This window comes from Bufo bufo, chromosome 8 (genome assembly GCF_905171765.1).
Source record: "Bufo bufo chromosome 8, aBufBuf1.1, whole genome shotgun sequence".
Taxonomy (NCBI): Eukaryota; Metazoa; Chordata; class Amphibia; order Anura; family Bufonidae; genus Bufo; species Bufo bufo.
The window spans coordinates 197,443,183-197,470,781 of NC_053396.1; the positions used below are offsets into that span (position 1 = coordinate 197,443,183).

The 27,599-nt window shown below is 43.7% G+C and overlaps 1 long non-coding RNA gene across 1 annotated transcript; it reads right to left on the minus strand.

Annotated features, from left to right (window-relative positions):
* Positions 1-412: 412 nt before the first annotated feature.
* LOC120977347 lies at positions 413-26,981 on the minus strand. Its single transcript, XR_005773880.1, has 5 exons — positions 26,825-26,981; positions 12,944-13,319; positions 11,558-11,662; positions 7,887-7,909; positions 413-770 (listed from the first exon to the last, which is right to left on the minus strand). It is a non-coding gene; the product is annotated as an uncharacterized LOC120977347 (long non-coding RNA).
* Positions 26,982-27,599: the final 618 nt, after the last annotated feature.

The following is a 27,599-nucleotide window of genomic DNA, read 5'->3' on the forward strand; positions in this document are numbered from 1 at the left end:
CACCCAACTTGGAAGTCTCGAAGAAATGTAAGGATGCTGCAGGAGTGTGTTCTATTGAGTTTACATCTATTGGAAATACTTACAGGGAATCTTTCAGCAGTTTTGAACTTTTATTCTGCCTGATTCTGCTCCTGCAAGTGTCCAGGAGAGGGAGATTCACTGTGAAGTGCTCTCTGCATTGAGCTGCTTCACAGCCCTTCCTCTCTGCTCTGAGTGAAAGCTGAGGCATCCAACCAGGAGACCCCCTACAGAGGAGAGGGGCTGTGAAGCATTTGAAGCTCCGCCTCTGAGGTACTTAGGGAGCAGAATCTGATAAAGTTTATAGATAGATAGACAACAGTGTATATTTATGAAATTGTTTTTTCCTTGCACAATTTTATTAAAACAGTGAAGAATATTATACAATGCCAAAATCAGCTTGATGAAATTTACAGCATGCACATAAAGGAATATTCCAGGATAACCTAACACACTGTGTTATGTCTTCCGTGGAGGGGCGGAGCAAGACACAAATTCTCTGGTTTTCTTCTACCCCTGTGTCACACACCTCCCTTTTTTGCCCAGTGTTAGGCATAACACAGTGTATTATCTTTGTCCGGAGAGTTCCTTTAAAACATGGATTAATATAAGTTATAGTCCTGTTCTTCGTTCTTAATCTTGACAGCGGAGTAGGTGACTTCTTGCACATTGATTCTTGGTCTTGAATGCTGAGGGTAACTTTTCTTGCAGATGTCGGCATACTGTAGCTCTGAAGGATGCGACTGCAGACCCTGTAAAATTGTAATGATACACAATGAGAACTCCCAGAGATTACAATAAAGAGAGTTGTATGCAGTCTAAAAGAGTTATGGGAAAAACAACCTATACAAAAACCCTAAAACAGGGAAAAAATAAGCAGGACTCAAAACCTTGTATATAAAAAGTATTCTATTCTTTATTGCAGCATATATAAATAAAAATGTAGATTGGTTGGTTATTGTCCTGACCTCAGTATTTGTTTATTTTTTTCGCCCTTATGTTTCTCCTGGTCCTACAGCGACTTAGGGGTGTTTAAATCTACATTATAATGAGAGACTTCCCGGCAATGTGGCCTGCTATGAGAGTGACTGATACCCATGAGACAGGGGTAACCCTAGCAGAATGGCCCGGTTCAGGGGGGAGACCAGAACCCTGGAAACCTGAGACCGAAGGGCCAGCGGTAGGGGTGACCGCCACTTCGGTGGAAGAAGGGGAGAAAACCCTGCTAAGTGTGATGGTGGGAGAGTCGCCAGGTCCTGAATTGTCAGACGTTCTCGGGGGTCACCTGGGGCTGCAGAAAACTCAGGATCGTATTCTACAGCGGTTTTACTGGCCCAGCATATTCAAAGAAGTGGAAGAGTTTTGTAAGTCTTGCCGGACCTGCCAGATAACTAGCACCCAGACACATTTCCATAGTCCCCTAGTACCGCTCCCGATTATCGAAGTACCGTTTGACCGAATAGCTATGGATCTCATAGGCCCATTACCGAAGTCCGCCAGAGGGCATCAACACATCTTAGTCATTCTAGACTACGCCACTCGGTACCCGAGACGGTGCCACTGCGACATACCTCGGCCAAACTTATAGCTAAGGAATTAATGGAGATGTTTTCCCGAGTAGGACTACCTAAAGAGGTTATGACCGACCAAGGGACCCCTTTTATGTCCAAGGTGATGAGGGAACTCTGTCATTTACTGCACATAAAACAGCTACGGACGTCCATTTACCATCCGCAAATGGACGGTCTGGTAGGTTTAACCAAACATTAAAAAATATGTTGAAAAGGGTGGTGGCTAAAGATGGGAAGGACTTGGACCTCCTTCTGCCCTATCTCATGTTCGCAGTGCGAGAGGTACCCCAGGCCTCTACTGGGTTCTCGCCCTTCGAACTGCTGTATGGCAGACACCCTCGCGATCTCTTGGACGTGGCCAAAGAGACGTGGGAACAACAACCCTCTTCACATAAAAGTGTCATTGAGTACATTACCCAGATGCAAGATCGGATAGAGACAGTGTTGCCTCTTGTTAGGGAGCATATGGAGGCAGCTCAGCGAGCCCAGAGTCGGGTATATAATCGGCAGGCTCGGATCTGGATCTTTAACCCGGGTGATCAGGTTTTGGTTCTGGTGCCGACCGTGGACAGTAAGTTCCCGGGTAGGTGGCAGGGGCCCTACGAAGTACTCAAAAAATTTGGAGATGTAAACTACAAGATACACCAGCCAGGGCGGCGAAAGCTGGAGCAGGTTTACCATGTGAATTTACTCAAACCATCGAAAAATAGGGAAACCTGTACAGAAGACAGCCCGCAGCTGGGTTTTCTAGGAGAAGAGGTACCAGCCCCTCTGTCTGATGCAAGAGAAGCGGTTGACACAGTAAAAATTGCTGACAGCCTCTCCTCTAAACAGACTCAGGAGGCCAGGGAGTTCGTTAGTCGGAAAACACGGATGTGTGCTCGGACCTCCCTGGACGCATAATCGAGCATGAGATTGTCACTGAGCTTCAGGCAAAAGTCAGATTACAACCCTACCGGGTGCCCGAGGCTCGGTGACAAGCCATATCGGAGGAGGTGCAGCTAATGTTGCAGCTATAAGTCATTGAAGAGTCAAAAAGTGAGTGGGCCAGTCCTATAGTATTGATACCCAAGCTGGACAGGACATTGCGGTTTTGTAACGACTTTCAAAAACTTAACAAAGTTTCCAAATTCGATGTGTATCCCATGCCCTGGGTGGATGAGCTCATCAAGAGATTAGGACAAGCCCGGTATTTTTCTGTTTTGGACCTCACAAAAGGGTACTGGCAGGTGCCCTTAACGGAGGCTGCCAAAGAGAAAACTGCCTTCATCATGCCTGAGGGGCTGTATCAATATAAGGTCTTACCCTTTGGTCTGCATGGCGTCCACGGCACTTTTCAGCGACTAATGGACATTGTGCTTAGTCCACATGGTCGGTACGCTTCGGCTTACCTGGACGATATTGTCATCCACAGTACCGACTGGGAAAGTCACCTACCCAAGGTGCAGGCTGTAGTGAACTCCCTTCGGAAAGCTGGCCTAACTGCTAACCCAAAGAAATGTGTGATAGGGTTAGAAGAGACTGGGGTATGTAATTGGGCGCGGAGTCATCAAACCCCAAGTAAACAAAATAGAGGCGATACGGAATTGGCCCCGACCTGTCACCACTAGGCAAATAAAGTAATTACTGGGAATGGTGGGCTATTAGATGAGGTTTGTTCCCCACTTTGCTACTCTAGCCGCGCCCTTGACAGGACTCTTGAAGGAACACAAGTCAATGATCGTTCACTGGTATGATAGGGCGGAAGAGGCTTTCTCCGCTTTGAAGTCGGCCCTATGCGGGTCCCCGGTCTTTGTAACGCCCAACTTCAAAAGGGAGTTTATAGTACAGACTGATGCCTCCGAAGTAGGCCTCGGTGCTGTACTGTCTCAGGAAGTCAACTGTGAGGAGCATCCCGTTGTCTTCCTCAGCCGTAAGCTCACCCCATCCGAGACCCGGTATAGTATAGTGGAGAGAGAGTGCCTGGCTATCAAGTGGGCAACTAGAATCTCTCCGCTATTATTTATTGGGGAGAAAATTCCACCTAGTGACTGACCACTCCCCTCTCAAGTGGATGAGCCAGACCAAAGACAGAAATGTCTGGGTCACCCGATGGTTTCTCTCCCTACGAAACTTTAAGTTTTTGGTGGAACACAGGGCAGGCTGGTTACAGGGAAATGCGGATGCCCTGTCCCGGGTACACTGTCTGGCGTGTGTTCACCCCTTCAGGTTTGAACAAAGGGGAAGGGGGTATGTGACACAGTGAGAGGTTTTGTCTGGCAAGGCAGGTATTTTCCTCCTAGCATGTGCTGATGGGCTGATTTACAGCCAGGTGAGGACAAATACCGGACTGGATTTTAAGTGCCGGTCCGGATTTTGGCAGCACCTGGCTATCCTTAAATAGGCAGCTGGGCTCAGAAGCCATGTCTCTGTGTTGGGATCTGGGAACCGTGTGTCTGGATGAAGGCTTGCTACCTGTTTGGCGTGAAAACAGGTTGCTGCTGCTATCAGCAAGGACTCTTGAATTAACACCAACACCGCAAGGTGACTTTTTGTTTGATTATGACTGCTTGTTTTGTCACTTGCCTAAAGTGTGAATAAAACACTAAACTGTTTGATCCAAAGAACTTGTTGTTGCCTCTATACTGCGTCCGCTAATCCTGTCTACCAGAGCGAAACCCCACAGTATGTGTACCCCTTTTCATATGTACAGCGCCATGGAATGAATGGCACTTTTATAATAATAAATAATAATAATAAACCGTGGACTGACCGGTGCCAGCATTTACATTAGACTGTGGACTGACAGGCGGCAGCGCTTACACTAGGCTGTTGATTGACCAACAACAGCATTTACACCAGAAAGTCAATCATAATTACATGTAAAATTGCCTAGTCCCTCTTGGCCCATCATACATAGCATAACATTGAAGGGGCTGGATTTTATACACCTGTAGCAATAGGACTGAATAAAACTCCTGAATCCAATGATAAGGTGGGCCATGGTTCCTGCACAGGGCGATGCACAGTCTTGCCACTGTTGGCGTAATCATTTTAGTCTATTGTGACACAGTTCTGACACTGTTGAAGCATTTTTACAGAATCTATTCTCCAGTGACCCAGCAGATTACTGTGTGTGGGGAGGATCTCATTTGGCTTCCTGAAGGCCACTGCAGAATAGAGAAGCTATCAAGTGATAGTGTCTCAGTTCTTGGAGATTGAGATGAAAATAAGACAGGGAAAAAGACAATGGGCTTCATCCATCAAACTTTTTCACATAATGTATACTAGATAGCGCTGTAAGCTCCGAACCAGAACAGTGATCAGTTACGAAAAGTGTTTTTGAGTCTGGAGGACCCAGAGTGTCCATGCATTACACAGACAGACCATAATTCCATTGGGATATGTGTGGTGGTGCATTTCTCCTGTGGTGGTGTTGAATCTCTTGCTAGTTTCCCAAACAGGTTACAGTTAAACACTGGAGCCCTGTGGGTTATATATAAACATTGGGGGCCCCCTTTAAACTCCACTAACAAATGAATTCTGCACTGTGATAGGATAATATGGTCAACGCCAGTATTTAAGTAAACGAAGTTGAGGTGGTCTGGGGCCATTGGATTTTCCCTCCTCCTGAAGGGCACAGCCGCCAGTTCATTCACCCACAGCTTTTTCTTAGTCCAGTGGTCTGTGCCCGTCATTGTCCTGTGGCTTCCTCGTTCTCCTGCTAGGCCAGTCAACATATTGAAATTGGCAGCATCTACTACGCCTCTTAAAAGCCAGTATGTGCACAACTCCATCTGTTCTTCCCCATTGGGACGGTGCCTGAGCAACAGGTTCTAATAGCTAGATTCCTGCAAAGGTGTGCCATATTTCTGTCCATTTACCTGTGCACCCATTCCGCCTGGCCTTGGATTTAACCCTTCTCTGCCTGACCAGGCACCCTCTAGTTCGTCATTTTGACCCTGACCTGCCTGCCCTGACCCACAAACTTTTCTCCAGATATGCACATACTCTGCCTGTCCAGATCCCGGCTTGTCCATGACTACGGTTCTGTCTGATTGCTCGGTGCTCCGCAATGGTATCTCTTGACCCCAGTGGGTCAGCAACCACTGAACAAAAACTACTTCATGAGGTAGGATACTCTTGGTTTCCCTGCAGTAGTGACCAGATCCCTGTACAGGGGTTAAAAGGTTAAGGCCAGAGGACTGCCAGGATAATGTACAAGTATGTTGGAGTAGAACCAAGTCAAATCTTTTTAGTGGCACAGCAGATCCACATCCGCTTCCATAACACTATGAACAATGCCTATGTCTTGTATTGGCCCCAAAGCCATGGTGAGGGGTTCCCAATATATATTACCATCACTCATTTAATTTAATTCTTAGGCCTCATGCACAAGACAGTATTTTTTCACGGTCCGCGATCCTTGACCGTTTTTTCGTCCGTGGGTCTTTCTTGATTTTTGGAGGATCCACGGACATGAAAAAAAAGTCGTTTTGGATCCGTCCTGACTTACAATGCAAGTCAATGGGGACGGATCCGTTTGATGTTGACACAATATGGTGCAATTGCAAATGGATCCGTCCCCCATTGACTTTCAATGTAAAGTCAGGAGTCCCTTTTATACCATCGGATCTGAGTTTTCTCCAATCCGATGGTATATTTTAACTTGAAGCGTCCGCATCACCATGGGAACGCCTCTATGTTAGAATATACCATCGGATTTGAGTTACATCGTGAAAACTCATATCCGACAGTATATTCTAACACAGAGGCGTTCCCATGGTGATGGGGACACTTCAAGTTAGAATATACTACGAACTGTGTACATGACTGCACCCTGCTGCCTGGCAGCACCCGATCTCTTACAGGGGGCTGTGATCAGCACAATTAACCCCTCAGGTGCCGCACCTGAAGGGGTTAATTGTGCGTATCATAGCCCCCTGTAAGAGATCAGGGGCTGCCAGGCAGCAGACTCCCCTCCCTACCCAGTTTGAATATCATTGGTGGCCAGTGTGCGCCCGCCCCGGCCCCCCCTCCCTCCCTCTATTGTATTATCATTGGTGGCCAGTGCGCGCCCCCTCCCCCCTCTATTGTATTAATATCATTAGTGGCCAGTGTGCGGCCTCCCCTCTCCCCCCCGATCATTGGTGGCGGAGTCCCAGTTTAATCGCTGGGGCTCCGATCGGTAACCATGGCAACCAGGACGCTACTGCAGTCCTGGTTGCCATGGTTACTTAGCAATATTAGAAGCATCATACTTACCTGCTGCGCTGTCTGTGACCGGCCGGGAGCTCCTCCTACTGGTAAGTGACAGGTCTGTGTGGCGCATTGCTTAATGATCTGTCACTTACCAGTAGGAGGAGCTCCGGCCGGTCACAGACAGCGCAGCAGGTAAGTATGATGCTTCTAATATTGCTAAGTAACCATGGCAACCAGGACTGCAGTAGCGTCCTGGTTGCCATGGTTACCGATCAGAGCCCCAGCGATTAAACTGGGACTCCGATCGGAACTCTCCGCTGCCACCAATGATCGGGGGGGGGGGGAAAGGGGAGGCCGCACACTGGCCACCAATGATATTAATACAATAGAGGGGGGGCCGGGGGGGCGCACACTGGCCACCAATAAATATTACAGAGGGAGGGAGGGGGGGCCTGGGGGGGCGCACACTGGCTACCAATGATAATACAATAAAAGGAGGGAGGGGGGCCGCACTGGCCACCAATGATATTAATACAATAGAGGGAGGGGGAGCCGGGGGGGCCGCACTGGCCACCAATGAATATAATATTGGGGAGGGAGGGGGTCTGCCCCCTCCTGCCTGGCAGCCCCTGATCTCTTACAGGGGGCTATGATACGCACAATTAACCCCTTCAGGTGCGGCACCTGAGGGGTTAATTGTGCGGATCACAGCCCCCTGTAAGAGATCGGGTGCTGCCAGGCAGCAGGGGGCAGTCATGTACACAGTTCGTAGTATATTCTAACTAGAAGCGTCCCCATCACTATGGGAACACCTCTGTGTTAGAATATACTGTCGGATTTGAGTTTTCACGAAGTAGCCTACGGACACGGATCACGGACACGGATGCCAATCTTGTGTGCATCCGTGTTTTTTCACGGACCCATTGACTTGAATGGGTCCGTGAACCGTTGACGGAGGCGGATGACAAACAGTGCATTTTCCGAGTTTTCAACGGACCCATTGAAAGTCAATGGGTCCGCAGAAAATCACGGAAAACGGAACAACGGCCACTGGTGCACACAACGGTCGTGTGCATGAGGCCTTACTCTGATTTATTCCTTTAAATATCAACCCACCTGGTCCTCAGATCTTGATAATCCTGTGAAATAAGTAAGAACATTCATTATATTGTGCGTTATTTCAATAGTTTTAAATAAATAAGAGTATAATATTACATCACACATTCAGTGAAGTGCAGTCTATACATCAGCAATGACCACTAATCTGATTGGCAAAAATAGCTGTCCCATAATGCAGTGCAGCAGGAAGCAGAAGATCAGATAAACTGTTAGGGGGAGTGTCTGTCGACGTGTATGCTGACTGTTTCCAGGAGTAACCATAGTAAGTTTAAACTTATGTTCAAAGACAAAGCCTGATTTGTAGATGTTTTCCACCTGGATATTTATCACTTACCCATAGGGCAGGTGATCGATCAAAGCTATATGATTCCCACCTCTAAGCTCCCTATTCCCTATTACCAGGCTGGGAGAAGATTATTGAGCGGAGGCCACACTAGCGCTCCATACAAGTCTACGGCAGATAAAAAGCCCTCGAGGCAGGCAACATGCCTCCTTCTTCCACCTTTAGTTGGACATTCTTAACACTATGCATTTTGTGTATAGAACCAAATGGGAAAATAGTTGCATGTACAGTATCTCATACGTCGCTAATAAAGCAATTGCGCTGAATATAATACAGGGCTCTGCGAGTGCTCAGAGTTTCTGACACCAAACTTACTGCATCTATCTGTTTTTAGAGGCTGGCAAACTGGGCAACTGCCCCCTAAAAACTAGATCTTCAAGAGAAATCGGAGAGTGGAGAATGTAATTTTACAGACTTAGGCCTCATGCACACGACCATTTTTTTTTTAAGGTCCGCAAAATGGGGTCCGTAGGTCCGTGATCCGTGACAGTTTTTTCGTCCGTGGGTCTTCCTTGATTTTTGGAGGATCCACGGACATGAAAAAAAAAGTCGTTTTGGTGTCCGCCTGGCCGTGCGGAGCCAAACGGATCCGTCCTGAATTACAATGCAAGTCAATGGGGACGGATCCGTTTGACGTTGACACAATATGGTGCAATTGCAAACGGATCCGTCCCCCATTGACTTTTAATGTAAAGTCAGGAGTCCCTTTTATACCATCGGATCGGAGTTTTCTCCAATCCGATGGTATATTTTAACTTGAAGCGTCCCCATCACCATGGGAACGCCTCTATGTTAGAATATACCATCGGATTTGAGTTAGATCGTGAAACTCAGATCCGACAGTATATTCTAACACAGAGGTGTTCCCATGGTGATGGGGACGCTTCAGGTTAGAATATACTAAAAGAACTGTGTACATGACTGCCCCCTGCTGCCTGGCCCCCCTCCCTCCCCTGTAGTTAACACATTGGTGACCAGTGCGGCCGGCCCCCCCTCCCTCCCCTGTAGTTAACACATTGGTGGCCAGTGCGGCCGCCCCCCCCTCCCCTGTAGTACTGTAGATTCATTGGGAGGGAGGGGGGGCCCACTGGCCACCAATGAATTTAAAACTCAGATCCGACAGTATATTCTAACACAGAGGCGTTCCCATAGTGATGGGGACGCTTCTAGTTAGAATATACTTTGAACTGTGTACATGACTGCCCCCTCCTGCCTGGCAGCACATGATCTCTTACAGGGGGCTATGATACGCACAATTAACCCCTCAGGTGCAGCACCTGAGGGGTTAATTGTGCGGATCACAGCCCCCTGTAAGAGATCGGGTGCTGCCAGGCAGCAGGGGGCAGTCATGTACACAGTTCAAAGTATATTCTAACTAGAAGCGTCCCCATCACTATGGGAACGCCTCTGTGTTAGAATATACTGTCGGATCTGAGTTTTCACGATGTAACTCAAATCCGATGGTATATTCTAACATAGAGGCGTTCCCATGGTGATGCGGACGCTTCAAGTTAAAATATACCATCGGATTGGAGAAAACTCAGATCCGATGGTATAAAAGGGACTCCTGACTTTACATTGAAAGTCAATGGGGGACGGATCCATTTGCAATTGCACCATATTGTGTCAACATCAAACGGATCCGTCCCCATTGACTTGCATTGTAAGTCAGGACGGATCCAAAACGACTTTTTTTTCATGTCCGTGGATCCTCCAAAAATCAAGAAAGACCCACGGACGAAAAAACGGTCAAGGATCGCGGACCGTGAAAAAATACTGTCTTGTGCATGAGGCCTAAGAATCCGTCTGTGTGAAAGTAGCCTACGGCCACAGACCACGGACGCGGATGCCAATCTTGCGTGCATCCGTGTTTTTTCACGGACCCATTGACTTGAATGGGTCCGTGAACCGTTGTCCGTCAAAAAAATAGGACAGGTCCTATTTTTTTGACGGACAGGAAACACGGATGCGGCTGCAAAATGGTGCATTTTCCGATTTTTCCACGGACCCATTGAAAGTCAAAAAAACGGAAAACGCCACAACGGCCACGGATGCACACAACGGTCGTGTGCATGAGGCCTTAGACCAAAAGGGCCTTTTCTAATTAGGGAATGTCCAAATGGTCCAGCTGCACAATGCAGGCCACGCCCACCAATTTATCCATGCGCCCATTGGCTGAAGTAGGTAGGTGTGGCCTTCGGCTGACCATGACCATCTGTCCTTACTCTTAATGCCAGTATACAGTGGACACAGTATGGTAGTATTATTACTAGTTTATACTGGTCTTTTCCAAGTCATTGAACAGATTAATCCTGTCTATTTTCAGTCGAATCTTCCACCAATGCTTCAGATTCCATATTGCTTCCACATTTTTTTCGCCCTCTGGTAATCAACAATTTTTTTTACTGAGAAAAAGACCTTCCATTCCCATTCAAGCATGCTCTGCTAAATATGAAGGGAGTCGAATTCTAGACTTCAAGAAGTTCTTGGTACCGAACAGAGAGATTGGAAGACCTTAATGCTCCATTATTGCTTCTCATGATCCCACGCCAGGCAGGTATCCTCTCATTTCTTTGACGAGTTCTTCAGGGAGTGACCCTAACATGAGGGGTTACCACTACTCATCCATCCAGGATTCAAGCCAGCTCTTCTACTACTCCTGGTGTTGCCAAAGCGCCCAAAAATGATGTCTTGGGCATCCGGTTTAAAAGCTCCTCATGGTCTGCAAACTTAGGGGGTCATTTATTAAGACCGGCGTTTTAGACACCGGTCTTAATAGCTCCTTTAGCTGGCGGAGGATCTGCCGAAGTTATGTAGAGCCGCCGGCTTCTTCATAACCTTGGCGCGTCCAGCGCGGGTCTAAATGTAAGACAGCTTCCTTGCTGGCTTCAATTTAGACCATTTCCTACACCTAAAACAGACGTAGAAAATGATGAATGAGACAGACCTGCTGGCCTCTCCCCTTCCCTGCCCACTCCACGACCACTTTTTAGACTGGTGCGAGTGGGGAAAAAAATCGCAGATTGCAATCTGCGCCAGATATACGTCAGAAATCTGGCGTACATCTGATAGTAAATGACCCCCTTAGTGTCCTGGGGGAACGTCCATCCTTCCTAGTGGGAGGCACAGAGCAAAGAATGCATAATCCCTTGGACTCTATGCCCCAGTTTACACTGCGCCAGCGGGAGTACGTCTTAGAGGATCCACCGATCACCAGTTCCTAGAGGTTAGATCTTGCCTGTATTGATCCTTCTATACATTTTGCTGTCTACAAATCCTGTGCACTAATGTTTGGTTCCTCATAGAAAGATTTATTCATACATACCTCGGGCGCGACACTTAATAACCACAGCAATCAGGATAATTATAACAAATGCTTCTGCCCCTATGACGCTGAAGAGAATATACTTTTCATGTCCTGTTTCCTGATCTTCCTCACCTACGAGATGTAAAAATAAATTACAAATCACAGATAAACATTCAGAATTCCTAGAGGAACGTCAGCCTACAATAAACCATATGTCAAATTTAGTTTAGTATAGTGCCGTGAATGTAACATATCTAATCTTTAAGCAGCTCACTGACAGACGACCCCTTTAATAGCAGACAATATTAATGTATACACATTAGAGATGAGCGAATTTATGAAAAGTTCAATTCGGCTGCTTTGCCGAATTTTACCAAAAAATCGGCCATCTTGCTTGAAGACCTGGCCCGTGATGACGTCATCACCCCAGCCAGTGTGTTGACGTCATATGTCGCCGCGCACGGGATTTCGTATTGAGATCTTTAAGCAAGATGGCGGCCGTCGGCCCTTCGCGAGCAAATGGAGCCGGTAAGTATGATTTTAATTTTAATTTTTTTTACACTATTTCAGGTAAATCAGTTTGCTACCACGAAGCACGAGGAAATTTGACTTTGCGGCGAATCGAACTTATTCAATTTGCTCAACACTAATACACATATATAAATGTCCCGCACAAAAAGATTTCCTGATCAGCTAATTAAGTAAGGTCACTTCAAAAGACTAAAGAGCGCCTCCCTCCAACAGAAGGGAAATGTCTGAAATCTCCAAATTCTTCTTTTCGGTAAAAGTGGCAAAGGGAGAAGCTGTGATGCTTTCTTAAAGGGGCTGTCACAAGAAAAAATATTCAGTATTTTTCAAACCAGCAATTGCATACTTAAGTGAATGTAATTAAAAATTTTGTAAGGCCAATAAAAATCTGTCTGTACGTCGCCACCTGCTGTTTGTTCTTTTCCTTATTTCTCCGTCCACCTCAGTAACATCACTGTGGTGGTCGCACATGCTCAGTTCCGTCCTTCAACTGCCACCAGCCGTATCTATTGTTAGAAGCTGTGACAATTACAGGGACAGACTTGCAGCAGAAAGAAGACACTCCCTGAGCTGTGACAGAGAGAGCTACTGCAGAAAGGACATGCCCTCTGAGCTGTGATAGGGAGAGATATTGCAGAAAGTACACATCCCCTTAGCTGAAATAAATCTACATTTTCTACATTCATCATGGGATAACTCTTTTAAAGGTAAATAACATTAGGGTTCTGTAAATGTACATAAATGATTTAGTTAACTTTGGATCCAATTTGTTGGTCCACTTGGAGTAAGCAAGGATTTTTCCTATTTTGGAGCAGATTTTTCCCTGTTTTATTTTTCTTAACTTCCGTAAACTTGGACTCCTATGTACACTTACACTTAGGAGTAGATCTCGGAGTGACCTCCAGTCTTGTTCCGGGTCCAGTTCCCGCCATACTAGGAGTCTTCACATGACAACAGAAGGTTCCTGAGTCGCTCTCTGTCAGGTTGATGATAGTGATTGTCACATTCACCTCATAGTTGGGTTCTCCATGTCGGCTGTCTGGTGTCTGACCAGGATCTGGGGAAGAGATGTTTACCCTGCGTTTGAAACACGGGAGATCCTGAAGATTCTCAGAAGTATTGCACCCTAAGGTCCATGTCCCAGAGTAGGAGGGAATATCAGATGCAAACGAGCAGGTGATGGCCACCGATCCTCCAGCCTCTGCTCTCACCACCTCTGGTTGTGTCACCGCCAGCTGTTTTTGCCCATTTACTGTAAAAGAGTAAGGTGAGAAATCATTGGCTGCAAAGTGTAGTTTTTGCAAGCAACTCAGGTTTTTGTGCCTGTGATATATGGGTTTAAACACTCCCTGCTGTAAATAATAAGTATATTACACGTCACCACAAAGTTCTAGAAGGGTATAGGAGCAGAAAACTGCAGGCTGGGTCCATTTATACAGGGGGCGCAGATCTCAGGGGTATAGCCACAGGTAGCCGTCACGCCCAGGTCATCAAGTTACCCCTCTGACAGGACTCCAAGATGACGTCTAATTTTTAATAACCTATTATACACACCTCCGCGGCTGTGAAACCTGTTTTTGATAAATAAAGAGGAGATACCGGTCCACCATTGATAAAAAAGAAGGTCTGCAGCAGCTGGGGCAAAGAACTGTATGGTATATATACGGCAACATCTGGAAAAGCTGAGAGAGCAGTTCATGTCACGTTAGACTATCTGAGTCAGGAACACATGCTCCCAGAGCGGCAGTCATCAGCGAGACACTGCAAGATGAACCCGTTCCCGACATCCGACGTTCCTGTACTGTGGTCGTCGGGTCTTTAAAGATGGCGCCCGCTCAGCGCCTATTTTACACAGCAGACACTCAGTTGCAGAGTGCGAGATCTGTGTTGCCAATCATCATGGGCTTTTAACCCTTAGGATTGCAATTGCATTCAACTCCACCACCCAGCAGCGTGATATGTGACTGCATCGTGCCTGCTGGGCAGCGGAGGAGGTGCTTCGATCATTGGGGGAACAGCATAGGTAAATATTTACAAAAGGGTGGCACTACTAAAAGGGGGGACTAATGTGGGCATACCTACAGCGGAGAGGACACAATGTGGGCATTGCTACTGTGAGAGGGCCCAATATGGGCATAACTAATGTGCGGGCACAATATGAGCATATCTACAGTGAAACGGGCACATTGTGGGCATTACTATTTTGTGGTGGCACAATGTGGGCATAACTACCGTCCAGGGGCTTAAGTACTGAATTGAATAGTAATTAAAAGGTCATACACCCCCCCAAACTAGTATTAATAAAAACTACAGATTGTCCTGCAAAAAATGAGCCCTCACACAGCTCCGTACACATAAATATAAAACGTTATGGAGGTCAGATAATGCTAATGCAAAGAAAAAAATATGTTAATGGGTTTCTACTACCAGAAATACTGTTATGTAGCTGACTGATATAGCGATGCGCTAATGTCCGCACTACATAACAGTATGTTTTTTACATTTCTCCCTGCAGCCGTTTAGGTAAAAAAGCACTTTTATTATATGCTAATGAGCCTCTAGGTGCTATGTGGGCGTAAAATCAGCACCTAGAGGCTCCGTCTACTCACCCATTATCCCGCCCAGGTCCCCTGTTCTGCCCGCCCCGCTCCTCTTGATTGATGCAAAATCCCGCGCCTGCGCCGTTCACTTCTGTCTTCGGCGCAGGGAGTGAAGGCCGCTCTCCGGATGCCGGCTTCCTTACTGTGACGTAGTCGGCGCAGGCACAGTGAGGAATCCGGCACCAGGAGCGCATCATTCACTCACTGCGCCAAAGACAGAAGTGAACGGCGCAGGTGCGGGATTTCGTCAAGGCTGCTGCGAACCGTCACATCAATCAAGAGGAGCGGGGCGGGCAGAACAGGGGAGCTGGGCGGCAAATGAGGGCTCGTAAGTGCCCAGGGGCGGCGTTCTGTGTGTAGGTGCCCAGGCTGCTCTGCCTTCTAATTAACGTTACTCCTCCCCAGCCTCTTCCTTGGCCCGCCCTGCAAGTCCCTTGCGTCATCCACAGGACCGGCCGATATCCCGCACGTGCGCAGTGCACCACTGGCGCGAGCATGCGCACTGTGATGCCCATTGTGGGCACGGCATCGCTACATGTAGTGCGCATGCGCCGGCTCCAGTCCTCCTGTTTGCTTCTGGTCCGCCCTCTAGTCACTGGTTTCATTCCAGTGCTGGCGCATGCGCACTACATGTAGCGATGCCGTGCCCACAAATGGCATCCCAGTGCGCATGCCCGTGACGGCAGCGCACTGCGCACGCACGGTATATCGGCCAGTCCTGTGAATGACGCAAGGGACTTGCAGGGCGGGCCAAGGAAGAGGCTGGGGAGGAGTAACGTAAAAAGAAGGCAGAGCAGCCTGGGCACCTACACACAGAACGCCACCCCTGGGCACTTGCGAGCCCTCATTTGCATATGGATTAAAGTCCGTTTTTCCTACTGGTGAAACTCAGAAGAAAATTACAAAGGTACCATATGAATCAAGGATAGGTGTGCTAGAGAGCTAGAGAGCCATGTAAGTGGTGTACAATGTCATATTTTGGTGACAGACTCCCTTTAAGTTTTTATTTTTTTCTAAAGTATTAAAACACAAGAAAAACTACTTAAATGTGATATCGCTGTAATCGTACTGATCCACAGAACGAGCACATGCCTTTAAAACGAAACCCATAAAACTATGGCGGAATTGCATATTTTTTCCAAATTCCACCCCACATAGAATTTTTCCAGCTTCCCACTGCATCGTATGGAATATTAAATGGTGCCATTAGAAAGTACAACTTGTCCCACAAAAAACAAGCCCTCATACAGCTTTGTGCATGAAACAATACGGCTCCTAGAAGGCAGGGAGTAAAAAACAAAAAATCACTGCATCAGGAAAGAGGTAAAGGGGTTTTCCCATCTTGGACATTGGGGGATATCGCTAGGATATGCCCCCAATGTCTGATAGGTGTGGGTCCCACCTCTGGGACTGCACCTATACTTAGAACAGAGTCTGCAAAGTGCCAGAGGGTGCACCGCGCATGCGCAGTCGCCCTCTATTAATTTCTATGGGACTTTCCTAAAAATAACGTGTTGGCTTGGCTACTTCTGTAATCTCCATAAAAGTGTATGGAGCAGTGGTTGCGCTTCCCATTCATTTTATTCAGACGTCCGAAAATAGCAGAGCATGCCGCAGAGGTGGGACCTGCACCTATCAGACATATATACCCCTTACTATATAAGAACCTCCCCAGCAGCCATTTTCTGCTGTTTTTTTTGCAGTTCTGAGAGAGAGAGCAGTGACATTGCTGTGCTCTGTGCTTTCATCTGGATCCTATTCCTTATCCAATTACATTAGATAGTTAGTTATCTCATCTATATAATACAGACAGTTAGTGGGAGATAGTCGGTGTAGGTTAGATCGTGATATAGTGTAGCTTCCAGTGCAGGGTGTTAGGTAGTGTGATAGGAATTACTGTTTCCCTGCTGTCCATACATACAGTACAGACCAAAAGTTTGGACACACCTTCTCATTCAAAGAGTTTTCTTTATTTTCATGACTATGAAGGCATCAAAACTATGAATTAACACATGTGGAATTATATACATAACAAACAAGTGTGAAACAACTGAAAATATGTCATATTCTAGGTTCTTCAAAGTAGCCACCTTTTGCTTTGATTACTGCTTTGCACACTCTTGGCATTCTCTTGATGAGCTTCAAGAGGTAGTCCCCGAAATGGTCTTCCAACAGTCTTGAAGGAGTTCCCAGAGATGCTTAGCACTTGTTGGACCTTTTGCCTTCACTCTGCGGTCCAGCTCACCTCAAACCATCTCGATTGGGTTCAGGTCTGGTGACTGTGGAGGCCAGGTCATCTGGCGCAGCACCCCATCACTCTCCTTTATGGTCAAATAGCCCTTACTTTCAAAGTTTTCCCAATTTTTCGGCTGACTGACTGACCTTCATTTCTTAAAGTAATGATGGCCACTCGTTTTTCTTTACTTAGCTGCTTTTTTCTTGCCATAATACAAATTCTAACAGTCTATTCAGTAGGACTCTCAGCTGTGTATCCACCTGACTTCTCCTCAACGCAACTGATGGTCCCAACCCCATTTATAAGGCAAGAAATCCCACTTATTAAACCTGACAGGGCACACCTGTGAAGTGAAAACCATTTCAGGGGACTACCTCTTAAAGCTCATCAAGAGAATGTCAAGAGTGTGCAAAGCAGTAATCAAAGCAAAAGGTGGCTACTTTGAAGAACCTAGAATATGACATATTTTCAGTTGTTTCACACTTGTTTGTTATGTATATAATTCCACATGTGTTAATTCATAGTTTTGATGCCTTCATAGTCATGAAAATAAAGAAAATTCTTTGAATGAGAAGGTGTGTCCAAACTTTTGGTCTGTACTGTACATGCTACAGACATAGTGCTGTGATGTCACAACAATACTTAGTGCACCAATCAGTAATATCTACTCAGACCTGATGAAATGTGAAGTTGCATGTATTGCGCAAAAAATATGCGCATAATTATTGCCAATTTGCGCAATTGCGGAAATAATGACTGGAGATCACGAATTCTAGAATTCGCTAATTTTTTTGTACCATGTAGAATATAAGCCCTCACAGACAGGGCCCTCTCTCCTTCTGTACCAGTTTGTAACTCATCTTGTTCATGCTTAGTGCAATTGTCTGTATTATGTATGTGTATCCCTTATCATATGTACAGCGCTATGGAATGAATGGCGCTTTAATAATAAATAATAATAATAGGTCATCAGTGAAGAAAAAAAATCTAGGAAAACCCATTAAAGGCTTTATATATTTTCTTCAGACATATGTGGAGTTCAGAAGACCAGGACTAATGCCGCTTTCACACAGTATTTGGTCAGTGTTTGATCAGTGATTTGGTTGTGAGACAGAACCATGTGCGGGTCAAAAACACAGAACAGGAGCAGATCTTTCCCGTATACGTTATCTCTGTGTAGCCTCCAATTCTGGTCTTGGCTCACAATAACTGATTAAAGGGCATCTGTCAGCAGTTTTGTACCTCTGACACTGGCTGACCTGTTACATGTGCACTTGGCAGCTGAAGGCATCTGTGTTGGTCCCAGGTTCATATGTGTCCGCATTGCTGAGAAAAATGATGGTTTAATACAAGCAAATGAGCCTCTAGGAGCAATGGGGGCGTTGCAGTTGCAGAGAGAGCAGAGCCTCTAGGTGTAATGGTAACGCCCCCATTGCTCCTAGAGGCTTATTTGCTTGGATTAAAACATCATTTTTCTCAGCAATGCGGACACATATGAACATGGGACCAACACAGATGCCTTCAGCTGCCAATCGCACATGTAACAGGTCAGCCAGTGTCAGAGGTACAAAACTGCTGACAGATGCCTTCAGCTGCCAATCGCACATGTAACAGGTCAGCCAGTGTCATAGCTACAAATCTTCTGACTACTGACCGTGTGAAAGTGGCCTAAGTAGCAAGACTTAAAAAGCTGGGAAGATGACTATACGTTAGTCACTCAGACCACCTGTCACGTAGAAGAAACCTCTGTGGTCATGAGAATAATGCATGACCCACTTCATTTCCATGTGGCTTTCAGCTGACCATCTGTCCTATATATTGTATCAGACATAGACACTATATACGTGCGATGTGGCTCCCATGACCCTATTTTTATAATAATGTTATATATATTATTTAAACCTACTACAATAAAACTAGACACAAAGGCGATGATTCTACATACAATATGTCTACAATATTTATTAAAGAAAAAAAAAAAGATTAATTTTTGAAGCTGAACAAGCTCATGAAAGTTAGGGCTCTTTTTAGACGACCGTATATTTGTGTCCGCATCCGTTCCGCAATTTTGGGGAACAGATGCGAACTCATTCATTTCAGTGTGTCCACAAAAGATACGGACAGCACAACGTCACCATTAACGTGGTTTTTCGGGACTCAAATATTGATGACCTAAAATGAGGAAAGATTATCAATATCTGATTAGTGGGGGTCTGACTCAGCTGTTTGAAGATGCCGCCATGCTGGAGTGTGTGTCGCTGTGATGTCATGTTCATCGGTTACATGGCCGTTCTGCTCTTCAGTTCTATTTGAGTATTCGAGTATGGCACTGTGCTTCAAATAGCTGCTTGGCAGGGGTCCCAGGAGTCAGAGCCCCACCGATCAGATACCTTAACCCTTAGAGGACCTCCATCGTACATGTAAGGTGCTGGGATCCATGACTTAAGGACCAGCACTATACAGCTACGGCGGGCTGATCAGGTGGGCGCATGCCGGAGTATAACCCCTTGTATGCTATGGTCAAAGCTGAGGGTACTGATTCCCTACGCTTCCCCATCGGGTCCCCGCGCTGCAGTGACGGGGACCCAATGGCTGAGAAGGCAGCCCGATGCCTTCCATAGGCATCGGGGCTTGCCTTCTACGGAAGCCTGTGAGACCCAGCCCCTTAGGTTGGGTCTCACAGGCAGGCTGTCAGCGTAAAAGCTGACATGTAATGCATTACATTACAGGGTGTATTGTAATGCATTGCAGAGGGGATCAGACCCCAGAAGTTGAAGTTCCAGAGTGGGAAAAAAATAAAAAGTAAAAGTGTTTTTCATAATTAAGAAAAACAATGCTTCAAGTAAGAAAAGCCCCTTTCCCATAATGAAACACATATAAAATTGTTTAAAGAAAAAAAAGAAAAGAAAAACAGACATATTGGGTATTGCCGCATCCGCAACAACCTGCTCTATAAAATATCACATGATCCACTCCGTTAAAAAATCTGTGTTAAAACCTTACATCACAAAAAGTGTAATACTAAGTGATCAAATAGTCATATGTACCCCAAAATAGTACCAAACAGTCAATTCATCCCGCAATAATTGAGCTCCTACACAAGACAAAATAAAATAAATATGACCTTCAGAATACAGAGACACTAAAACATGATTTTTCTATTTTTAAAAATGCTTTTCTTGTGGTGTAAAACTAAAATAAAGAAAAATAGACATATTAGGTGTCGCTGCACCCGTAACGACCTGCTCTATAAAAATATCACATGATCTACCCCCTAAGATGAATGGTGTAAAAAAATAAAACAAACATTTTTTGGGGTCACCTTACCCCAAAAAGTGTAATATTGAATGATCAAAAAAAAAAATCACATGTACCCAAAAATGGTACTGATAAAAACGTCAACTCTTCCCGCAAAAAACGAGCCCCTACACAATACTATCAGCAGAATTTTTTTTATATATATATGGCTGTCAGAAAATGGAGACATAAAAACATGATTTTTTCTCAAAAATGTTTAATTATGTAAAATGGAAAGAAAAAAAAAACCAAAGTAGTCATATTTTATATTTTTGCGTCCATATCAATCTGCTCTATAAAAATAGCACGAGATAAACATTGTAAAAAACAAATAAAAATGGTGCCAGAACAGCTATTTTTTAATAACTTACCTCACAAAAAGCATAATATAGAGCAATCAAAAATCATATGTACCGCAAAATAGTACCAACAACACTGCCACCTTATACCATAGTTTCCAAAATGGGGTCACTTTTTTGGAGTTTCCACTCTAGCGGTGCATCAGGGGAGCTTCAAATGTGACATGGCAACTTAGTTATCCCGGTGAAATCTGCCCTCCAAAAACCATATATGGCTCCTTCCCTTCTGCATCCTGCCATGTGTCCATACAGCAGTTTACGATCACATATGGGGTGTTTCTGTAAACTGCAGAATCAGGGTAATAAATATTAATTTTTGTTTGGCTGTTAACCCTTGCTGTGTTACAGGGAAACATTTATTAAAATGGAAAATCTTCCAATAAAGTGAAATTCTGAAATTTCACCTACCATACATTTTCCTTTAATTCTTGTGGAACCTAAAAAGTTTATAAAATCAATTTTGAATACCTTTTACAAAAAATGGGTCATTTATAGGCGATTTCTTCTATGTAAGCCCAACAGTGGCTTCATAATTGAACTGGTTCTTAAAAAAGTGGGTTTTGGAAATTTTCTTAAAATATTTTACTTTTGTTTCTAAAATTCTAAGTCTTATAACGTCCCCAAAAAATAAAATGGAATTTACAAAATGATCCAAACAAAGTATACATATGGGAAATTTAAAGTAATAAACTATTTAATTATTGGTTTTAAAAACAGAGAAATTGTCATTTGGAAATTTGCAAATTTTTAAAAATTTCTGGTGAATTGGGGATCCGCAAAAAACACGGATGACGTCCGTGTGCATTCCGTATTTTGCAGAACGGAACAGCTAGCTTCTAATAGAACAGTCCTATATCCTTGTCCGTAATGCAGACAATAATAGGACATGTTCTATTCCTTTGCGGAACGGACGGACGGAAACTGAATGCACACGGAGTAACTTATGTTCGTGTGCATGAGCCCTTAAGGTAAAATATGGCAGGGTCCTGAAAGGGTTAAGTCAAATGAGTTCATATTAGTTTCTGACCCCTATTAAGTATAGTCTACTGTATATTGAAAACAAAAAAACACATAAACCTGCCTAAGTTTTCCTTTTTTGTTTAATACCATTTAAATTTTACTTTTTTGATGGTTTAGGGCTTTTTCTGAAGATGCATTTCTACCATTTTAATCCCATTATTCTGCAATCATGAACATTTTATAATTGCACTATTTAATGCAATGTAAAGCCGAATGCACACGGCCGTGTTTCATGGCCGTGAGCGGTCCGTGGTAACCCGGCCTGGATTCCTGCTGAGAGCAGGAGCGCACGGTGTCTATGGTTGCTATGACGCCATGCGCTTCATGCCGCCGCTGCACTACAGTAATACACTGGTATGATCTATGTGAGTGTATTACTGTAGTGCAGCGGCGGCATGAAGCGCACGGCGTCATAGCAACCAATGACGCCGTGCGCTCCTGCTCTCAGCAGGAATCCAGGCCGGGTTACCACGGACCGCTCGCGGCCGTGTGCATTCGGCTTAATGTTGAGTCGCATCATGCCCATTCAAGTGATCCAGCGCAATGATCATACACTGAATCACGACGGTTTGTCTTGACTTATATGCCTTCATATGTTTAGTTGGTGGGTACTTCTAGAATATTTATTATGCAGTGCTTTAAAAAATAATTGGGGTCATTTTTTAAGACCGGTGTTTTAAACATTGTTCTTAATACCCCTTGCACTGGCGCATGATGCGCCTAAATGATGTAGAAGTGCACTGCTGGCCTCTACATAACTTAGGTGCCTCCACCGTCGGCCTAAATCTACACCAGCTCCCGTGCTGCCGTAGATTTAGATCATTTTTTTCTTTTTGATTTTCAGTCTCAGAAATTTCTGCCGTGTGTGAAAGCAACCTAAGGGCCAGTCCACACTGAGTTTTTTGGCGCTGATTTTGGAGCGTTCCTGCCTCAAAATCATCTCCATAAAACACCTCAAAACAACCTCCCATTCATTTCAATGGGTAGCAGCACTTCCTTTTTTTTTTTAAGAAGTGGAAAAAAGAAGCTACGTGCCTATCTTGGTGCAGGATCGGCTCTGAATCTCCCATTGAAATGAATCAGAAGCACAATTCCGTGCATTCTTTGGCGCAGATCTGTTGCAAAAAACCTCAAGCTGAAAATTCAGCCTTGTATTGAAAAAAACACCCACTGGTAAAAAAAAAAAAAAGGAGCGTAAAAAAAAATGCAGATTCCCCGATGATTTTTTAAAAGGGTTTCTACGGTTTGTTTTAACTGATGATCTATCCTCTGGATAGATCATCAGCATCTGATCGGCAGGGGTCCGACACCCGACTCTGTTCACTTGAATGGAGCTTAGCCGCGCCCAGGCCAGTTGATACTAGTCGTGACGTCACTGAGCCACCGGTAAACAGTGAGAAGGCCGCGATGCTGCTGGAGCGCCGCTGCCTTCTCAAACAGCTGATCGGCGGGGGTCCTGGGTTTCGGTCCCCCGCCGGTCAGATGCTGGTGATCTATCCAGAGGATAGATCATCAGTTAAAACAAACTGTAGAACCCCTTTAAGCGTGTTTTTCAGGGCCCTAGAACATCCAGCTTCTTGCACCCAGAAGTTAGGATCTGGTCACATGTGCCTTGAGGTTTCCAGTTATAACAGAAGCCGCTGTGACTGAGCATTTGGTCAACAGACGACCCCACTGAGTTATAATGGGGGTTCGTCAGATTCCACCAAGACCTCTGTCATTTTGACAGGAAAAACATTGCTTTCTTTTCCGGTCAAAAACAGGGGAATCTGCGACCGAGGCCCCTACACAGATGTGTATACAGCCAAACACGAAGCCATTACAACCTAAGACATTGCCAGTGCTGGCATCCTACAAATATAACATATACAAATCTTAAACAGTAAATCATTCAATGAATTTACTATAAAACTATAAAATATAATAAATTATAATGTAAATAAAAAAATGTAATAAAAAAAAAACACACCAAATGCAAAAACCTACATCGGTATGCCATGGCGCTGCATATGTAAAATAGAAGGGACTATGGTCTGATTTGCTTTTCTAAACTTTTCATTTTATTTTTCGGATTGGAGAAAAAAAAAGAAACATCAGAGAGATGCAGGATTCGCGGGTTACATTTTTAGTAAAGTGTATGCTGGCGCATGAATTCTTTTTGTCAATATCTGTTGCATATTTTGGTCTGAAAAATGTAAAAAATACATATTGCATATTTTGTTCCGGAAAATTTTAAAATACACTCATTTTTGTCTCCACAAATTTGAATGCATAATTTTTTTATATTAGAAACAGCTTTAGGAAATCTAGTTTCATTTTACCTGCTTTCCAGTTGAGCTATTTTTTATTATTTTATAATTTTTTTACTTTTTGCCCATTCTTCTACTGTTCTTATTGGTGCTATTTTTGTGGAATTAATATTATTCTAAACATATTTTTTTTTTACAGTTGGTTCAATGGCCCTCCAATCAATAGCTCAGTGAGAAGAAAGCGTTCATGTTGTACGTGTGTTTTGCAGGGATTTGCTTAGTCTAAAACACAATCTTTTTTACTGTTTTTGGGCTTTCTATATGTATCTAAGCCATATAACAAATAATTACTACTGAGATCAAAAATTGTTCCTGGTCAACTCCAGATCCAGAAGGTGAGTGCACGGCGTGAGCTAAGAATTCACAGAGAATTAAAGGGGCTCTCTCACTTCAGCAAATGGCATTTATCATACATAGAAAGTTAATACAAGGCTCTTACTAATGTGTTGTGATTGTCCATATTGCTTCCTTTGCCGGCTGGATACATTTTTCCATCACATTATACACTGCTTGTTTCCATGCCTACGAGCACCCTCGTATCCAGCATCGGTGGTCGCGCTTGCACACGATAGGAAAAAAGCTCTAGTTTATGTGCGGTCCCATGGTCCCAGCCACCAGACAAGCCGGTGCTTTTTCTTATAGTGTGCAAGCATGACCACCAATGATGGCTTACAGGGTGGTCGTAGCCACGGAAACAATTTCTAATGTTACGGAAAAATGAATCAAGCCAGCAAAGGAAGTAATGTGGATAATAGCAATACATTAGTAAGCGCCTGGTGTTAATTTCCTCTGCATAATAAATGCTTTAATGGTTGTGGCCTGCGAAACCCACCGCAATTACTTTGTGGGTCAGAGATCAAAATGAAGCAGCCCGCTAATTTCCTGCTTAGATTCAGCTCATTTTACAATGCAAAAACTGGCATATAAAATGGTCTATTAAAAAAATAATATAGAGGGTAGCAACGTGAAATATTTCCAAATAAAAAAAAAGTGTGAAACTAAAAAAAAAAAATCTATAACAAATTTTTCTGACATTTTGTGAATGGCACACCATTTTTGCAAAGTATACTGTATTCTCACTCTAAATACATACGGTATGTAATTTCAGTCTGAACCCAATGTTTTCTATGCCCAACAGCTCAACTGTTGAAGCACACAAAAAAAAAAAAAAACGGGGACACATCAACTGTCTTTTCACACACAGGTTTTTTCTGCCGTTTTTCTGCACTTTTGCATTTTTTGTAGCAAAAACAACACAGTTCCAAATGTTCACTGAAGGTCTATGGGAAATATGAAACGCAGGACACACAAACTGTTTTCTGCTCTTGTTTTTTTTGTTGTTCATTAGGTACAATTTTTGGTCTTTCTGGCTTCTTTCTACAAAAACACAGCATGCTGGAGCTCTTGATATTTTTCAGGCTTTTTTCACATCACCTTCTCTATAGGGTAAAAACACCATGAAGAAGATGCTAGTGGTAAGACATATTGTTTGCAAAGAAAACACCAGAAAAACCATCACAAACATGTAAGTGGCCATAAAACGTGAACGGTTATTCTGGCAGGTAGAAAAAAACACCAGCGCAAAACAAAATGGATTCTAAAATAGTCATCATGATGTGCATCATCATCATAATAATAATAATAATAATAAAAAGAATCATTATAATGAAACCATTTTATTTTCTCTTTCCAAAAACAGCTGTCAAGAAATAATTCCAAAAATAAACGACTCGCAAAAGTATATAGCGGCAGCAGGATTACGTTTTTTTTTATCATGTCCTAGTATTAGAATTTCTGATTAGAACAATTACAGACGTGCGTGTGAAGTTTTACAGCAGTTCATAAAGTAAAAACAGCCCTAACACTGAAAGGGATAACACATATAACAATAAATAATTTTACGGTTCGTTTTCTTAATCAGTCCCAGTAATATGGAAATAAATCAGTATGAGTAGAAATAAAATAAAATAAAAAATCTTATAGCAAAATCTATTATTTTAATACAATGTACTGCTGCTATTATTTATATTATTTATAATATAATTATGAATATATCAGTAATTAAAAATGATGCTACTCCTTATTAATAATTATTAATACAAGTAATAACTGTTCTAATAATTAGTATCTTTAGTCTCCTAGGAGATATAAGACACACAGAAAAAAACATGTAAATAGAAAAACAGAAAATAAAAATCTAATAAAAAAAAAAAAACTTTTTAAGGGCGGCTATACACACACAGGAATTTTAGGAAAATGTGTTTTTGTGCCATTTTCCTGACTTTTTTCAGCAAAAAACATAGCGGACAAAATTATGAAATACACTACATGCAGTGCAATTTTTTTTAAAAAAAAATTTTTCAGGCTTTTTTTGGAGTGCTTCAGTTTTCTTCCTCTTTGTGCCATTTTTTTTTTGTTTTCGAAACTCAACATGGTCTAAGTATAGCAATTTTTCTACCGGACCAAAAAAAAAAAAAAAAAAAATGCAAGAAATTCATAGCGTTTCTTTACAATACCAAAAAGCCATAATAAAAATGTAAAGAAATGTTTAGGGACAATTTTATAACTTCAAACCCTCTAAGCTTCTGATCGGTTAACCCAGCAAATAAGTTGCAAAGTATAAAATGTAATGATTGTCTAGATCAGTGATGGTGAACCTTTTACAGACCGAGTGCCCAACTGCAACTCAAAACCCACTAATTTATCGCAAAGTGCCAACAAGGCAAGTTAACCTGAATACTACAGTCCAGAATAGTATATCTATCACTTAGCTATAATACTCTGCCTGCAGATCAATGGCAGGAAAAGTCTAAGACATAATGGTACATTATAGACTTTTTCCAGGGTGCTGGTGCCCACAGAGAGGGCTCTGAGTGCCGCCTATGGCACCCGTGCCATAGGTTCACCACCACTGGTCTAGATGATCCTCTTCTTACCGGTCAGAAGAATGGAGAACATCAGCAGGTAAGCTAAAGGTGAGGAGCAGAGCTGGGGCTTCATTTTCTCAAAGCAGTGAAGTAGTCATTACAATGGTTATATTCAGGCTTTCGTCAGTCTGATTCACTCATCATGGAAAATGTGGTTAGGGTGTTAGGGTTAGCCATCAAAGGCTTGCCATTATGGTCACCACTAGCAGGCGTGCTGCCTGCCTCACTCGTAACATGCACCGTCCTGCTGCTGCGAAACTAACACTTGACTCTAAAGGAAGTGGATGCAGCCACATTTACTTCTAGTACAGGAATTATTTACCACTTGGCCTCTTACACAATATGTTATCATCAGTATATAGATATACCTATATATTACAGGACTATACTGTGCTATTGTCCCAAATGTCACACTAGTTATGGCACCACCGGATGACTGTTGAGGAGGAGCAGGTGGACGCGTCCACAGCACTATCGGTGCATTTCAGTTGAGACCAAATGGTGGCTCTTTATCAATCCGGCTGTAATTAGCAGACCTATATCAATGTACAGGGTGGGCCATTTATATGGATACACCTTAATAAAATGGGAATGGTTGGGGATATTAACTTCCTGTTTGTGGCACATTAGTAGATGTGAGGGGGGAAACTTTTCAAGATGGGTGGTGACCATGGCGGCCATTTTGAAGTCGGCCATTTTGAATCCAACTTTAGTTTTTTCAATAGGAAGAGGGTCATTTGACACATAAAACTTATTGGGAATTTCACAAGAAAAACAATGGTGT